The sequence below is a fragment of the Dipodomys ordii genome, unplaced genomic scaffold (genome assembly GCF_000151885.1).
Source record: "Dipodomys ordii isolate 6190 unplaced genomic scaffold, Dord_2.0 Scaffold177, whole genome shotgun sequence".
Lineage (NCBI taxonomy): Eukaryota > Metazoa > Chordata > Mammalia > Rodentia > Heteromyidae > Dipodomys > Dipodomys ordii.
The window spans coordinates 175,756-193,029 of record NW_012267393.1 but is presented as its reverse complement, the minus strand read 5'-3'; the positions used below and the strand labels follow the sequence as shown (position 1 = coordinate 193,029).

General features: G+C 43.2%; 1 long non-coding RNA gene across 1 annotated transcript in view; it reads left to right on the top strand.

The window, feature by feature from the left end:
- Positions 1-7,476: 7,476 nt before the first annotated feature.
- The window catches only part of LOC105998943, a 45,888-nt gene continuing 36,090 nt past the window's right edge, over positions 7,477-17,274 (top strand). The window contains exon 1 of the long non-coding RNA XR_001175718.1: positions 7,477-7,579. This is a non-coding gene — a long non-coding RNA (uncharacterized LOC105998943). The remainder of the gene's footprint in view (positions 7,580-17,274) is intronic.

Here is a 17,274-nt window from a genome sequence, read left to right as displayed (position 1 = left end):
AGGGAGGGGGGGGATGGGTTTGTGGCCCACCATCCTCCTGGGTTTCGGTAAATAAATACATCAACAACAACAACAACAGAGAAATCAAAATGGGAGGATGCGCGGCTCACGCTGATCATGTTGTCTACTCAGGAAGCTGACCCCGCAGGTTCAAAGCCAGCCCAGGCAGACACAGCCTCCAGACGCTCAGGTCTAATGAGAAAAGAGTTTCAAGAAAAGCTGGAGATGGAGGCGTGGCTCCAGTGGTAGAAAACCACTAAAAAGCAGCCAAGTATGACCTGAGGCGCATGTGTGTGTGTGCGCACACACACACACCCTTTCCCTAATGAAGATCTGAGGCGCATGTGCGCACACACACACACACACACATACACACACACACTCTCTCTTTCCACACACACACCCTTTCCCTAATGAAGATACACACACACACACACACACACACACACACACACCCTTTCCCTAATGAAGATCATATTTTTTCCCTACATCTTCTCTACAGGTTTTTCCCCTTACCCCATTCACATATGCATATTGAGCTCTTACTGTGAATTTATAATAGACCTGAGCTTTTGTGCTGCTTCCAATTTCATACACTTTAATTCTTTTTTTTTCTTTTTCTTTCTTTTTTTTTTTTGTCAGTCCTGGGGCCTGAACTCTGGGCCTGGGCGCTGTCCCTCAGCTCTTCAGCTCAAGGCTGGCACTCTACCACTTGAGCCATGGCACTACTTCTGGCTTTTTCTGCTTATGTAATGCTGAGGAATCAAACCCAGGGCCTCATGCATGCAAGGCAAGCGCTCTACCACTGAGCCACCTTCCCAGCCCCAGACTTTAATTCTTTCCTAAACATTTTCTTTTGGTTTTCAATCTGCGTGGCTATTCAACAGAAAGTCCTCTGGACATGGGGACTTGGAGTTGGGTTGGAATCATCAATGGAACTATGAGGAATTAAAACCTTGCAGTAGCCAAGAATCTCGTTTCTTGGGTTCTTTTGGTTTATTCATACTTTTGTTGTTGCCTTCTGTTTTGTTGTTTTTAAGTTGTACTAGGGGTTAGAACTCAGGGGCTCATATGCTTGCAAGGCATTGCTGCTGACTGGAGTCATGCTCCTATTCCCTTTTTTTGCCTTTAATTATTTTACAAATAGAGTTTCACCTTTCTGCCCAGGACTTGCCGCAGACCATGAATCTCCCATCTACAACCAAGTAGTTAGAATGATAGCCACACACCACCTTATTGGTTAAGATGGAAATCTCCCTTTTTACCTAGTCTGGCCTTGAACCACAGTCCCTCAAATTCCATAGCTGAGATTACAGGTGCGTGTCACTGAACCAAGTGCTTCCTTTCTTTTTGTGTACTTTCATAAAGTTTTAAATTAAAAAAAAACTTCTATAAAGTTTTAAGGCCCTTATGTACTATTTATTAAGATAATACTTAGATCCAGTGATGTTGCTATAGGAAATGTTATTTTGTTTTATTGTCTGTATACTTTCCGTTTTTTCTTTTTTTTTTTAGTTGGGTGACTAGTATGTGGAAAAATCTATCAATTGTTTTTGGGTTGATCTAGCATCTAGAGATCTTTCTGGACCCCTTCATTCTAATAGTTTTTCTTGGATTCTGTTGAGGTTCCTATGTAAATAATTTTGACAGTTGCAAATATTAACAGTTTTTTCCTCTAATATGTGTTTTCCTTTTAAAATATCTTCTCATTGTGATTTCTGCTACTACGATTCTAGTATATAATAGTGGTGACAGCAAATACCTTGTCTTGTTCCATTTCTTTTTTTCTTTCTTTCTTCTTTTTTGGTCAGTCATGGGGCTTGCTCTGGGCTTGGATGCTGTCCCTCAGCTCTTAAGCTCAAGGCTAGCACTCGACCACTTGAGCTACAGCACCACTTTTGGTTTTCTGGTGGTTTATTGGAGATGAGAGTTTCACGGATTTTCCTGCACGGGCTGGCTTTGAACCATGATCCTCAGATCTCAGCCTCCTGAGAGCTAGGATTACAGGCGTGAGCCACTGGGGCCTGCCTTCTTTTTTTTTTTTTTAATTTATCTTAAAATTGTCTTTAGTTGTGCAAAGAGATTTCAATTCAACATGTCAATTTCTTTTTTTCGTTGGTTGTGGGGCTGAACTCTGGGCGTGGGCGCTGACCCTCAGCTCTTCAGCACAATGCTACCACTCTACACTTGAGCCACAATGCCACTTCCAACTTTTTCTGCTTAAATGGTGCTGAGGAATTGAACCCAGAGCCTCATGCATGCAAGGCAAGCATTCTACCAGAGTTACCTTCCCAGCCCCTCAACATGACAATTTCTGAGTAGAATGTCTTGTTGCATTTCTTAAAAGAGAATAGCTGTTGTTCTATTATTAAATAGGATTAAGTTAGCTGTGGGTTTGTAGCCAACAACCTTTATCAAGTAAAAGAAGTTACTATCCAGCTGGGTGCTGGTGGCTCCCGCTTGTAATCCTCAAGAGGCTAAGATCTGAGGATCACGGCTTAAAGCCAGCCTGTGCAGGAAATCTTATTTCTTACTTCCAATTAACTACCCCAAAATGGGAAGTGTCTGGGCTGGGAAGGTGGCTCAGTGGTAGAGTGCTTGCCTCCAATATATGAGGCCCTAGGTTCCATTCCTCATAAGCAGAAAAAGCCAGAAGTGGTGCTGTGGGTCCAATGGCAGAGTGGTAGCCTTGAGCTGAAGAGCTGAGGGACAGCGCCCAGGCACAGAGTTCAGGCCCCACGACTGACAAAATAAATAAACAAAAACAGAAAGTGTGGCTCAAAGTGATAGAGTGCCAGTCTTCACCACAAAGAGCTCCGGGACAGTGACCAGGCCCTGGGTTCAAGCCCCATGACAGACATAAAAAAAAGGCTGGAAGTAGAGATGTTGCTCGAGTGCTAGCCTTGAACAACAAAGCTCAGGGACAGTGGTACCTGAGTTCAAGCCCCAGGACTGGTACCAAAAAAGAAAGAAAGAAAAAAAGTTCCTGTCTTTTCTTGGGACTTGAGATCCAAGGAGATGAAAAAAAAAATCCCAAGTGCTACTTTCAAATAAAAAATTTAGTAAAATATATCATATATAGTGGCGAAAGCAGATAATAATCATGCTACAAAACAGGGAAGGAAGGATGGGTTGGATTCTGCTTTTCTAAGAGTTTTGGTTTTGCTTTGGGGTTTTAATCATGAGTCAGTATGCAACTCTCAAATGTTCATTCAGTACTGGCTCGATGCTCATGTGATCTCTCCTCCTGCCAACTTATAGTAACCTAGAGTTAGGAAGTGTTTCCTAAGGTTTCTATTTTCAGCAACTCATTTAAGACACAAATGATCTGTCCCTTGGAAGTTAGAAGAATGCACTTGTAAAACCTCCTTGGCCTGAGCCTTTATGAGGAAGAGAGTTTAAAATTATTTTAATTTCTGAAATCAGGCATGATGGTGCTCCTTGTAATCCCAGCATGTGGGAGACAGAGGCTGGAAAATACTGAGTTCAAGCCAGCCTAGGTTACGTAGTGAACTCTGCCTTAATTTTTTTTTTAATTTCTTTAATGATTGTTCAGATTTTTCTTTTTTGTTTTTTTTTTGGGGGGGTGTCCGGTCATGGAGCCTGAACCCTGGGCCTGGGCGCTGTCCCTCAGCAATTCAGCTCAAGGCTAGCACTCTACCACTTGAGCCACAGCGCCACTTCCGGCTTTTTTTTTCCTTTTTGCTTATGTGGTGCTGAGGAATGGAACCCAGGGCCTCAGGCATGCAAGGCAAGCGCTCTACCACTGAGCCACTTTCCCAGCCCCTCTCCTTAGAGTTTTTATCTATTTTAAAGTAAATCTTTGTTTTGTTTTTGTTTTTTTAGCCACCCTTATTTTTTTTTTTGGGGTCCGGTCATGGGGCCTGAGCTCTGGGCCTGGGCACTGTCCCTCAGCTCTTCAGCTCAAAGCTAGCGCTCTACCACTTGAGCCACAGCACTACTTCCGGCTTTTTTCTTTTTGCTTATGTGGTGCTGAGGAATCGAACCCAGGGCCTCGAGCATGCAAGGCAAGTGCTCTACCACTGAGCCACCTTCCCAGCCCTAGCCACCCTTATTTTTTTAGCCACCCTTTATTTCATTACTTTTTTTTGCTTTCAATACTTAGTGCTCATTTCTTTGTTTCTTTGGTTACATGCATTTTGTTGAAGAAGCAAATAGTATAGATATTTGTAAAGTGAGCTGAAAATCTCACTTCAGCCTCCTGAAAACCAGCTTTCCATAATTATATATCATACTAGCATGCTTTTCTGGACCCTTTCCTATCTCTTGCAAACATTTACTACAGCATTCCAAACTTTGCAAGTCATTAACCTCTAGTTGTGGTATTTGCACATGTACACATCTACTAAAGTGAAATACTATAATTTCAATTGAATGAAATACAAATATTTTCTACTCATAGGAATTAGGTTGAAAGTTTTAGTTGTGTGTGTGTGTGTGTATGTGTGTGTACATGTGTGTGTGTGTGTGTGCGTGCTGGTATTGGGCTTGAATGCAGAGCCTTGTCTTATAGCCTGGCTTTTTCACTAGTGGCTGGCACTCTATCACTTGAGCCACACTTCCAGTTGGATTGTTTTTTTCTGGTTAGAGATAAGAGTCTCTCAGACTTTTCTTTTCTTTCTTTTTTTTTTTTTGGGGGGGGGTCCGGTCGTGGGCCTGAACTCTGGGCCTGGGCGCTGTCCCTCAGCTCTTCAGCTCAAGGTTAGCGCTCTACCACTTGAGCCAAAGTGCCACCTCCGGCTTTTTTCTTTTTGTTTATGTGGTGCTGAGGAATCAAACCCAGGGCCTCAGGCATACAAGGCAAGCGCTCTACCACTGAGCCACCTTCCCAGCCCTCTCTCAGACTTTTCTGCTCCAGCTGGTTTTTTCAAACAATAATCTTTGTTTCTCAACCTTCTGAATAGCTAGGATCACAGGTGTGAAAGTCTTGATCTTTTAGTAGTTGAATTTAATTCTTCATTTTTTCAGCACTAGGAATTAAACTCAGCACTTATGTTTGCCAGACAGGAGCTATACCAGTGAGCCACACTCCCAGGCCATTTTGTATTTAGTTTGGTCACTAGTATATATGGTTTTTGTCTTTTTTTGGGGGGGGCAGTCTTGGGGCTTGAACTCTGGGCCTGGGCGCTGTCCCTCAGCTGTTCAGCTCAAGGCGAGTGCTCTACCACTTGAGCCTTAGAGAACCCGGCACCAATGGCTCACGCCTGTAATCCTAGCTACTCAGGAGGCTGAGATCTGAGGATCATGGTTCAAAGCCAGCCCCAGCAGGAAAAGTCTGTGAGACTCTTAACTCCAATAAATCACTCAGAAAACCGGAAGTGGCGCTGTGGTTCAAGTGATAGAGCTCTAGCCTTGAGCTGAAGAGTACAAGGACAGTGCCCAGGCCCAGAGTTCAAGTCCCACAACCGACCAAAAATAAAGAAAGAAAAAGAAACCTTTTCACATATTTTTACTTCTCTTCTTCCCCATCTTTCCCCAACAGGCACATACACAGGATTTACCCAAAAACTAAAACTAATAATAATAATCTGGAAGCTGCACACCAGTGGCTCACACCTGTAATCATAGCTACTCAGGAGGCTAAGGTATGAGGATGGCAGTTTGAAGCCAGCCTGGGCAGAAAAGTCTGTGACTCTTATCACTAATAAACTATCAAAAAGCTGGAAATTGAGCTGTGGCTAAGGGACAGCACTCAGGCCCCAAGTTTAAGCCCCAGTACTGGTACACGCACATGCACGTGCACGCGCATGCACATGCGCGCACACACACGCAAGTCTTTGTGTATACATATGCAAAAACACACGTATTCTGGGTGCTTTCAGGTGTTATTCTAAACCCTACTGGGGAGTGAACCCAGGATGTTGCACTTGCTAGTCAAGCGCTTTGCCACTGAGCTATATTCCAGCCCCATTTTTCTATTTTGTAATCTTAACAATTTCACTACTCTGTCATATATTTGAGCAATTGAATATAACAAAGAAACCGACCATGAAAGTTTGTAGTGGATCCTGTCTTCTGAGCCAGGCTTCTCTGGTGCTTATTTCTCAAAAGCATGCTTGGAAATCCATCCTTGGTTGACCTTTGCTGGCACAAAGACACTGAACTATTTGCAAGTGCTGCAGTCACTTCCTCATGTTATACCGAGTTTACTTTAGCTTTGCTTAAGCCAAGCTCAGTATCAGTTTGTGTAAACTTCGGTCATTACCTTAACAACTGAAGTTTCACATAATAGCCCTGCCTGTATAAGCCGAGAAACTGGCTTAGAGGAGTAGCCTTTGACATATGAAGGTAGCCTTTGACATTTTAGCTGCTAACAAGCTTAAAAGTTCTCACTACGGTTTTTGTTTTTGTTTTTTTTTTGGTACTGGTCTTGGGGCTTGAACTCAGGATCTGTGTGCTGTCTCTGAGCCTTTGAGCCTTTTTCACTCAAACCTGGTACTCGACCACTTGAGCCACAGCTCCACTTCTGGCTTTTTGCTGATTAATTGAAGATAAGAATCTCACAGACTTTTCCTGCCTCTGGCTTGAAAGTGTGATCCTCAGATCTCAGCCTCCTAAGTAGCTAGGATTCCAGGCATGAGCCACCATTTTTTTATTCCAACCTGGGTAGGACCATGTCTAATGGATGCCCATGTGGTCAGTTGAGTACTTGAAAATAAATGAATCTACCTGTATTTATCACCTTCTCTTGTCACCTCTCTCCATTAAAGTAGGAGCTCCCTGGGAGTAGAACTTTTGCCTACATGCTCAGTTCTGTTCCCCAGGGCAGCATCTGGTCTATTACAAGCACCCTATAAATATTTGGGGGAATAAATGATCTACCAGATGCTAAGAATCTCCTACAGTTTTTATTTGTGATCCCTCTTTGAAATCAGGTATATCAAGTTTTTCATTTATTCTATCTGATCAAACAGGACCTTCTTAAAAACATTCACGTATTGTGAGAACTCTATAAAAGTAAATAATGTAGAGCAGTATCTTGACAGCAAACCCCTTGGTGAGTTTGCTGCTATTAAGAGATCATCAGGGCCGGGAAGGTGGCTCAGTGGTAGAGTGCTTGCCTTACATGCTTGAAGCCCTGGGTTTGATGCCTCAGTACCACATAAACAGAAAAAAGCCGGAAGTGGCGCTGTGGCTCAAGTGGTAGAGCGCTAGTCTTGAGCTGAAGAGCTGAGGGACAGCGCCCAGGCCCAGAGTTCAAGCCCCATGACTGACCAAAAAAAAAAAAAAAGTGAAATCCTCAGTTCCTGGTAGTTTATAGTTTTTGTTGGCTGCCTGGGGTATTAGGTAGCTGGGCAGGCTTTGGAACTACGGAACATACCTAGATCCTACTGCGGGGGGGGGGGGGGGGGGGGGGGGGGAACACGGGTCTTTGGCTGCCTGAAGGTGGGCTGGAGCTTCAGCTGGGTGGTTTGGGCCCTTGCTTATGTTTTCTTCTGTTTTGCCTGCAGATGGCAGCACGCCCTGGGCCTCCCTGTGCTGTCCTGAGGCTGGACAACAGAAAAACAAGAAAATGGACTCCTTTCTCCTGCAGACCTGCTTGATTGCCAGCCAGGAAGTGAGTGTGAGCTTCACTAGAGTTTTTCTCTTCTTTATTCTCCAGGATTTGTTGTACATTGTGGTTTTTTGTTTCGGTTGCTTGTTTTGTTTTTGTTTTATTATAGGAGTTGATGTAAATCATGTGTGTTCAATTATGAGGTTGTTTGTTGATAATCAGTTTGCGTGCCAAAACTGAAAATCAGAGTAGTGGTTCCAGGCTTATTCCCAGCATCCTCTGTGTTGTAAGGGGCAGCATCCCTTCTCATGGGCACTTCTGGCCTTTTAGAGAAAGGTGACACACACTGAGGAGTGGGCTGGAAGTGTGAGGTGTACGGTGCTCTGTGCTGAGACCCTGTGGGCCTTCATCCCAGTTGTTCACAGGATGGGCTATCCTATCCACATAATTGCCAGAAGGCCAGCCTGGCCATCACATCCCAGGCTTCTAAGTTTCTTATTTGGGAATAATGGTCTTTATGCCAAGAGCTAGTATACTTCTGATTGCTGTTCTACTTAAAAGGATCTAGCACAGACCTCCCCTCGATTTCAGTGTCTTCTTAGTTGGGTGATGACCCTCATTTAGCTGCAGTCCTATAGGACCCCACTTAGCAAGCTGACATCTTCCTTCAGTGAGTCCCTCTTTCCAGGGGACTTGATCCCTTGTCTCTCACTCACATCAGCCAAGCCAGCTTTTCCCACACTGTATTTCAGACTCACTATATGGAATCATGGAAATTCTCAACTGGAATGTTAGATCATTATTTCACCCAACAGAAGGTGATATTCATTCTTTTTTTTTTTTGTCTAAGACTGGACTTGAACTCACTATCTGACACTTGCTTCTACTCATTGGCTGGTGATTTGAGCCATGTCTCCAACTCATTTTTTTTTTAGCTTTCTTGGTGTTTTTATTTTTTTTAATATTTTTATTGTTGTTTTAGAGGTGTATACAGCAGGGTTACCTTTACATCTATTGGGTGATATGTACATTGTTTTCCTTCTGCCTAGTATCAGCTGTTCCCTTATTCTGGCTCATTCTCTCCCTCCCATCACTGCCCTTGAGTTGCTTAGTTCACTTTCATCAATGTCCAGTGTAGCTGATGGGCCCCTGTGCTCTACTTTTTCACCCACTTTCCACTTACTTTCCACCTTCCTTCAGATGTACATGTGTATATGCCATGTATGAGGTAAAGAATACAGAGTTGTCTAAAAAATGATAAGACAAATTAAGAAGAGTTCCTTTGTTTCTTTATCTTTGGAGTTCTTTTCAGTCTGTACATTATTTTATATACATATGAAGAGGTGCTTGGGTATTACAGTTTGGTGCTTTTCTCCTAAGACTGTCCTCTTGGTCTCATTGTGTTTGGGTATCTTGAGTCATGTTGATTTTGTCATATCTTGTTGCATTTTAAATCCAACATCTGCATATCAAGGAGAGCATGCACTGTTTGTCTCTCTGATCTTGTTCTAGTTCCTTCTATTTCCCTACAGCCATTATTTTATGCTTTCTGATGGCTGTGTAAAATTCCATTGTATTATATTTTTTGGATCCATTTATCTGTAGTGGGGCATCTTTAAATTCATTTTTGTGCTAGTATCAGGACTCCAAATGAAGGCCTCATGCTGTTGTTTAATTGTTATGTCTGGTATTTTACCACTTGGGCTATAACTGTATTCTACAGTTTGCTAATTAGAGATGGAATATCATAGACTTTTCAGTCCTTCAGTTCTCAGCCTCCTGAATAGCACCCAGCATAAGGTGGTAGTTTTGTTGTTTTTTTTTAAAATAATTTTTTATTAAATGATGACATAAATGTCACAAATTCCACAGTATTGTGGGATAGTGATACTTAAAGTCACAAACACAGTTTTAATCTTCACAAGGCAAATTGTCATTATCATGATCTATGTTTGTGAATTCTATGAGCTTTGACAATACAACTATTTCTTCACATCGGGTGATATGTACATTTCTTTAGAAGGGGGTAGTTTTGAAAATCAAGTTTGGCTTTATTTTTTGTCTCAAATAACTAGTATTTAAAATATTTCAGTGCTGGCTGGGTGCCAGTAGCTCATGCCTGTAATTCTACCTACTCAGGAGGCTGAGATGTGAAGATCACGGTTCAAAGCCAGCCGGACAGGAACATCCATGAGCCTCTTTTATCTCCAATTAACCACCAGAAAACTGGAAGTGGTGCTGTGGCTCCAGTGGTAGAGCACTCTCCTTGAGCTGAAGAGTTCAGGGACAGCACCCAGGCCCAGAGTTCAAATCCCATGACCAACAAAACAAGACTTCAGGGCAACAAGTAGACTGCTTGCCTATCAAGTGGTAGGCCCTTGAGTTCAAACTTCCAGTACAAAAAAAAAAAAGTATTTCATTTAAAAATCAAGTTCCTTTTTCTATAGCTCTGAATTGTTCATTTGTTTCTTTTGCTTGTGGCAATGGATTTATGCCCAAGCACAGTAAGTAACCTGGTAAAGAACTAATACTGAGGCTAGGGATGTGGCTCAGTGAAAGCGAGCATGTGCAGGGCCCTGGGTTCCATTCCACAGCAGTATACATCATAACAAGGATGAATCAATCACATTTGTTCTTACACTGACCTGAAAAAAAAGTAAAATTAATGCGAAACACAATTGCAACCCCTGAACCTTTGAAAAAAATCAGTTTTACTGAAATAAAAATTAGATATTGTACAATTCACTGATCGAAAATGTATAACTCAATAGTTTTTAGTGTCTTCACAGAGTTGCACAACTGTCACCAGAGCCAGTTTTAGAATGTTATCATTCTCTCAGAATTTCCGTACTCCTAAGTTATCACCTCTCCCATCTTTCTAGCCCTAGGCAACTACAAATCTACCTTCTATCTCTTCATATTTGCCTATTCTAGATGTCATATAGCTAGAATCATCCAACATGTACTCTTTTGTGGCTGACTCAACTCACCACCAGGTTTTTGTTCATGTTGTAGCATGTATCAATATGACATTCTTTTTATGATCAAGTAATAGTCCATTGTGAATATTTATTTTTTTTAATCACTCACTGTTTGGTGGACGTTTCCATTGTTTCCATGTCATGTCTGTTATAAATAATGCTGTTTTGAACATTTTCATGTATAAGCTTTTGTGTAGACTAGGATTATGTCTACTAGCCCTCTTAGGAAAGTCTGATTTTTAAAAATCTAGGAGAGGGAGAGAACTAGGTTAAAGTTGTTTGGATAATTTATTCACACATATGTTGCATTACATCCAAAAAATCAACTAATATATTGTAATTATAATAAAATATATAGCCAGGTGCCCGTGACTCACTCCTATAATCGAGCTACTCAGGAAGCTGAGATCTGAAGATCGCAGTTCGAAGCCAGTCAGGGCAGAAAAGTCCCCATGAGACTCAGCTCCAGTTAACCACTCAAAAACTGGAAGTAAAACTATGGCTCAGTGGTAGAGCTCTAGCCTTGAGCAAAAGAGCTCAGGGACAACTGCCCAGGCCCTAAGTTCAAGCCCTACAACCGACAATAATTAAATATAAATAAAGTAGATCTAATTCTTCTCCATACTAGTTGAGTTTTTCTGGAGTTCTGTCCTTGAATTAAAAAAAAATAAGTACGGGCTGGGAAGGTGGCTCAGTGGTAGAGCGCTTGCCTTGCATGCATGAGGCCCTGGGTTCGATTCCTTAGCACCACATAAGCAAGAAAGAAAAAACCGGAAGCGGTGCTGTGGCTCAAGTGGTAGAGCGCTAGCCTTGAGCTGAAGAGCTGAGGGACAGCGCCCAGGCCCAGAGTTCAGGCCCCACGACTGGACCCAAAAAAAAAAAAAAAAAGAAAAAGGGTGTAGCCATGTATCAGTGGCTTGTGTTTATAATCTCAGCCACTCAGGAGACAGAGACCTGAATATTGTTCTTTGAAGACTTTTATCTTCAACTAACTAGGAAAAAGTCAGAAGTGGTTCATGCATAAAATCCTAGCTACTCAGGAGGCTAAGCATGGTTCAGAGCCAGCCTGGTCAGAAAAGTCCATGAGACGGTTATCTCCAATAAACTACCCAGAAGATGCTGGAAATGGTGCTCAAGTGGTAGAATGTGAGCCTTGAGCAGGTACAGTGCCCAGGCCCTGAGTTCAAGCCCCAGGACTGGCAAAAAAAAAAACAAAAAACAAAAAACCCTAAACAACAGTAGAAATATGGCTCAAATGTTAAAGCACCAGCCCTGAGTGAAAAAGCCTAGAGATAACACCCAGGCCTTGAGTTTGAGCACTAGTATGGGCACACACACAGACACACACACACACAAATCCCAAATAAACAAAAAAATGATATTAAAGTGTGGGTCTCAAGGTCTCCCTTGGGGAAAAAAATGTGGAAGTGGTTGGGCTGGGAAGTTGTACATTCCAAGTATATTTAATGACAGGTAGATAAATGGGTGAAGTGGAGGCCTGACCCAGAGAGAAGAAGGAGGCAGGAGAAGCGGGAGTAGGGGGGATTTCAGGATGCCATCTGTTGCTTGCTGGTTCAGCTTCTCCCAGTGCCCACCTACACAGCCTAGGAACCCTGGCCAATGACCATCATGTGACTGTTGCTCGCTGTCTGGTTGATATGGTTCATAGCTGTTACCTCCAGGTCCAGATTCATTCTGCTTGTGACTGCAAGGCTCTAGTGTTGGATTGCTGCTTTTTAGCAAAAGCAGGTGGTCTTAGAAATGTGTTAAAGGACAAGTCAGTACCTCCCAAGAGACTTACAGTCCTAAAAACATTTCCGGGCTTTTTTTTTTTTTTAAAGTACCAGTTAACAGTTTTCAGTTTAACTGTGTTTTCCTTCCTGAAGTCTTTAAGTGAGACTAACTTAGGTGATTTTTTAAAAATAATGCATTGTTTTTGAAGAGCTCCACTACTGGTCATTTCTGGGTTGGGAATAGAAATGATTTTTTTTTTTCTGCCACATAGACTAAGCATGTAGAAATAGGAATGGCTTGTTTCCAATATGATTTCTATGTCTTTCTTTTTCTTTCCTTTGAAAATAGAGACAGACACTTTTTAACCAAATTATAACCTGTAACTGAGTCAGTAGGAATGTATATACCTTTTCACTTTTTGTGGTATTAGTAATAGAACTCAGGACCTTGGCACATGCCTGACAGACACTTTGTCAGGATAAATTTCTAGATGGTTGGTGGGCTGAACACTTTAGAAGAGAAAGCACAAGGGGTGGAAGCATAGTTCAAATGGCAGAGCACCTGCTTGAAAATATAAGGCCTTGAGTTCAAATCCTAGAAAGAGAACAGTTACTCTACCTATATTCCACGTGGAGAATTGAAACATTGTTCCTGACCGTTAGTGATACAGAATATACCACTTCAGGTCAAATCTAAGAACACTTGGTAAGACCTGTCTTAGAGGCTTTAGTAAATTCAGATATAGAAAGGAAGACAGCCAGGTGCTAGTGGCTCATGCCAGTCATCCTAGCTACTCAGGAGGCTGAGGATCACAGTTTGAAGCCAGCCTGGGCAGTTAAGTTGGTGATACTCTTATAATTAATCATCAAAAGAAGAAGGAAGTGGAGCCGTGGCTTAAATTGTAGATCACTGACCTTGAGAGAGAAAAAAAAAACCTGGACAGTACTCAGTCCCTGAGTTCAAGCGTTGGTATTAACCAAAAAAAAGAAGAAAGAAAAGAAAAGAAGAAGACAGCTGGCTGGTTATTCTAGATGCACAGGAGTGAGAAGGGGCAGGGTGTGTGTGTGGAGGAATCTAGAGCGATCACCCTAGTTAGATAGGTTGGTTGGCCAGGTTTTGGTGGTTGGTACAACTTTGACTACTATCCCCACAGAATTTGAATTTGATACCAAAAAAAAAAAAAGTGATAGACTTTTTAAAGGGAGACGGCGTACCGTTTAAAATAGGACGTTTTCTATCCAGTTTACAGCTGGTCACAGCTGGTGGGGATTGGGTCTGGTACACCTTGAGCTGGCTGGTAGTGGCTACAAGTGACAAGGTTCCACCCAAGCCCTGAACTGTAATGGAATGAAAGGGGACTTTGCATATGTCACTTCCTGCCCTGGCCAGAGAGAGGTTCTGGGAAAGCCGGGGCAGGCCTCCATGGTCTGCATAGCAACAGCCCAGATAAGTTCTGAGTGCTGCCAGACTGCCAGGGGAGATTTGGAGCTGCAGGTCCCAGGCAAGAGCTTTTCCAAAGTGGGAGCTGCATGGCTGGTGGGGATCTGGGCAAAGTGACAGCACAGCTGCAGCTGCTTGCACAAGCTGACTCCTGTCACAGCCCTGCCCCTCCAGCCCAGGCAAGAGAGTGCGAGGATTTGGTTGGCTCTAAGTGTTCCATTTGTTCCTTTGGTGTTCATTCAGAGTGTACAGTAGATAGCTAAGCACCTAAAATGTACCAGGAACATTTGGTCCTTCTTAGAGGAAGGAAGAAAACAACCAGCATGCTTGGCCTCTTGGAGCTTTCAGTCCAGTGAGGTGTCTGGAAAGCAGGGAGAAGCTGAAAGCCAGGAGCCAGGATCTGAGTGCCTGAGTCATAGCCAGAGGAACAATGAGTTCAAGGATCTATGTGGGACTGCCTGGGGGCAGGCAAGTTGGGGTGGGGGGCTTGGGGCGTATACGATCTTGGTTGTTACCCTAGGAAGATAGGGTTTTGTTCTTTGCCCTTCCCTAATTGTGTCTCAGACATGCTTCTGGCTGGCTAGCCTCTTAAGTCTGCAAGTTTCCCAAGAAGCATTTTTGGATCTTTTCATCCTGCTGGGGCCGCTAATCAGTTTTCTGGTGTAGTGACTAATTGTCTCCAGCTCTGAACCTGCATTAATACAAGCGTTGAGGGGAGAGGGGAGGACAAATATATGTGGAACTCAATATTGACCCACTGTGAAGTGAAATAAAGTCTGTCTTTAAGATTAGAAAAAATGTGTGTGGATAGTGTACTAAAATGTTTAGTGACGAGAGGGGAGATTTATATTCAGTTAGTTATGTACTTAATTGTTGAGGGTTTTGTGTTGTTGTTGTTGTTATTCTTGGGCTTGAACTGAGGGCTTAGGCTCTGTCCCTGAGCTCCTTTTGCTCAAGGCCTGCACTCTAACTTGAGCCACAGCTCCACTTCCAGGTTTTTTGTTTTTGCTTTTGGTAGTTTTTTGGAGATAAGAATCTCTCTGATTGGGCTGGGAAAGTGGCTCTGTGGTAGAATGCTTGCCTTGCATGCATGAGGCCCTGGGTTCCATTCCTCAGCACCACATAAGCAGAAAAAGCCAAAAGTGGTGCTGTGGCTCAACTAGTAGAGTGTTACCCTTGAGCTGAAGAGCTGAGGTACAGCGCTCAGGCCCAGAGTTCAAGCCACATGACTGACAAAAAAAAAAATTTCTGGGACTGGGAAGGTGGCTCAGTGGTAGAGCGCTTGCCTTGCATGCATGAGGCCCTGGGTTTGATTCCTCAGCACCACATAAGCAAAAAGAATAAAAGCCAAAAGTGGCGCTGTGGTTCAAGTGGTAGAGGTTAGCCTTGAGCTGAAGAGCTGAGGGACAGCACCCAGGCCCAGAGTTCAGGCCCCACAACTGGACCCCCCCCCAAAAAAAAAAAGAACATTTCTTGAGTTGTGACCAGTGTTTGAGGTTTTTGTTTCTTGTGTTTTTTTGTTTTGTCTTTTTGTTGGTTGTGGGGCTTGAACTCTGGGCCTGGGTGCTGTTCCTGTGCTCTTCAGCTCAAGGCTAGCGCTCTAACACTTGAGCCACAGCGCCACTTCTGGTTTTCTGGTGGTTAATTGGAGATAAGTGTCTCATGGATTTTCCTGCCTGGTCTGGCTTTGAACCAGGATCCTTGGATCTCAGCCTCCTGAGTAGCTAGGATTACAGGTGTGAGCTATTGGTGCCAGCTGAGAGGTTTTTTTTAATGCTAACTTGCTGCTGCCTCCTCTGTCTTTCCTTCTGTTTCCTTTTCCTTTTCTTTCTTTTCTCTTTTCTTTTCCTTTCTTCTCTTTCTTTCTTTCCTAGAGCCATACCTCTAGCAGATTACTGCCCCCCACCCTTGCTTTTTGCTTTTTGGTTTTGTTTTTTACCTTCAAGACAGTTTTTTTTTTTTTTTGCCAATCCTGGGACTTGAACTCAGGGCCTGGACACTGTCCCTGAGCATTTTTTGCTCAAAGTTAGCACTCTACCAACTTAAGCCACAGCTTCACTTCTGGCTTTTTCTGTTTATGTCTTATTGAGGAATTGAACCCAGGGCCTCAGATATGCTAGACAAGCACTCTACCACTAAGCCACATTCCCAGCTCTCGAGACAGTTTTATGTCTATCCTTGATCTACATGTCTGTGGTCAAGAACATGGAAAAGCTGATAAAATGCTGCCAGCCCCACCCATGTTGACTCTGACCTTAGGTATGTCCCCCAACTTACCTGTTCCAAGGTTCACTCATTTGAAAATGGGTCCTGTGAGGCTAAAACAACAGTGCATGGCCTTAAGTGTGCCAGAAAGGCAGTCAGGACACTGGGAGTGTGGAATGATTCCCACTTGACAGGGACAAAAGCATAGGCTCAGAGGTTAAATGAGTGACAGTCACATAGAGAGGCAGAGCCAGACACAGAAGTCAGGGTTCGTGGTCTCTCCGGGCCAATGATCTCTCCATGGGATCCAGCATTCACTTTGGTTTCCAGAGGAAAAAAATCATGTTAACATAGACAGTCTGTGGCTTTTGTATGGAATCAAGTAAGAGAGCACATGGGACCATCTTTGTAGGCATTCAGAGCCCCACTGGATGAGGGATCTGTGGGAGAAGAGGACAGGGTATGCCTTTACCTTTATCTTTTGAGTGTGTGCCTGGGCATGTGCTCCCTGAAGGGCCCCCTCCCCCCCAACTTGGTCCTGCTGATCACCGAACTCTCTTGTATTTACTCAGGCTCAGGCCAGAGAAGGAGGCACAGGCATCTTAAATAGTTATTCCCCTCAAGTGCTTTAGAAAAAGAAACTGATTTCTGCCCCTAGAGGCTGGGATGTCAGATACCCTCTCCAGCTGCTTTGGCTGCCCTGTTGCCTAAGGGAGTTCACATTGGCTTTAGATCCCTAGTGATATCCCTTTGTTCCTGACTGAGTTCATTTTCAGAATTGCCCAGGTGTGGCTTCCCAGGAATCAGCGGTGCTTTGCATTTTGTACCAGGGCAGTGTAGCACAGGGAAGAAGAATATAGGTAGTAAAACCTAGGTTTGAAATTCAGCAAGTGATGGAGCCACTCAATGCAGTTTCATGGAAGCAAAAACACCTACCTCGTAGATAGGGAGTATGAATTAAAAGAACTAAGTAACTTGCACAACCTGCATGCCCAACACGTGCCCTCATGTGGTGGCTATTTTTACTGTCATTGTTATTAGCATATCAGTGGACTCTACAGTCTGATAGTGGAAACAGCTTGGGTATATGACCCAGCCTTACACAGGAAGCCCATTTGCCATAACTCAGGAGTCTAGAACGACTGAACAAAAGATTTCAAACTTCTCTTGGTCACATTGTTATTTGCAGCAATACTCTGTTGCTATGGATGGATAATGAAGTCTGCTGAAGTGTGGTAGCATTCTGATCATGGTTTGGCTTCTCTTTGCTTTATTTCAGTGTGTGTCCCTGTTGGGGGAAAAAATAGTTCTGTAATTAAAATATACTGAAGTTCTATTCTACAGTAAGCTTTCCTTAATCACAGGTAGGTGTGTGTGTGTGTGTGTGTGTGTGTGTGT